A 777-nucleotide genomic window follows, 5' to 3' on the forward strand; every position below is an offset into this window, starting at 1 on the left:
TTGGGGCGCCTTGATTTCATTTCCCAGCATCGCCCCAGCAAATGCCCCATCCACCTCCCCTCACACCACAGTTTTCTTGTCCTCTCTCTTAGCAAGTGTAAACGGAGGAGGACACATGTGTACTTCCAAACTGTCACCCATGTGTCATGCGAGTGGGGGGCTCCTGCCCATCCCTGGGAGCCAGCTTCTAGGGGGCGGTCAGCGATGCTGCCCACCAGACCGCGCCGAGTCTCTTAGTCTGATCCCCCCCGGCCGCCCCTCCTCGGGCCTGGGCTGTAATTTTCCAAACAGCCTTCCCTCCTTTGCAAATAAAGTTGAAATCAATCCACAGATACAGAATGCTGACTTCCTGTCATTCAGTTTTACAGGGTTTCTCTTTGTAGAGCTGCCAGCTTGTGACCGATGAGAGGAGAGAGAGAGAGAGAGAGAGAGAGAGAATCACTTGCTTCCTTGCTTCCTAAGCAGGGATTTGCCTGCGATCCGCGGCGAGAGGACTGCGGCGACTGATTTACACAGTTGGCGCGGAGGAGGGGCCGGGGGTGACCCCAGCGCCTCTGCCTGCGTGCGCGACTTGGGGGCGGCCGATGGATCTGCATTCGGGTTCCAGCCTGGCGTTTCGCATATTGCTTCCTAACCCCCGACCCGGCGCTCCCAGTTGGGGTGCAGACGTCGGTAAGTAACGTGTCATCCGATTTCAGCGATTTCCGAGGCCATGCAAGTGGCACTTTTAAAGCAGGTCAGTCCCCACAGATGCTGCCGGCGCGAGCGTCTCCTTGG

General features: G+C 57.7%; 1 protein-coding gene across 1 annotated transcript in view; it reads left to right on the forward strand.

Moving 5' to 3' along the window:
- The first annotated feature begins 533 nt into the window (after positions 1 to 533).
- Positions 534 to 777, forward strand: part of SLITRK3 (SLIT and NTRK like family member 3) — an 8,859-nt gene continuing 8,615 nt past the window's right edge. Inside the window, exon 1 of the mRNA XM_006761348.2 lies at positions 534 to 672. The gene's annotated coding sequence lies outside the window, so the exon portion shown is untranslated. The remainder of the gene's footprint in view (positions 673 to 777) is intronic.

Source organism: Myotis davidii, unplaced genomic scaffold, assembly GCF_000327345.1.
Source record: "Myotis davidii unplaced genomic scaffold, ASM32734v1 scaffold777, whole genome shotgun sequence".
Classification (NCBI taxonomy): Eukaryota; Metazoa; Chordata; class Mammalia; order Chiroptera; family Vespertilionidae; genus Myotis; species Myotis davidii.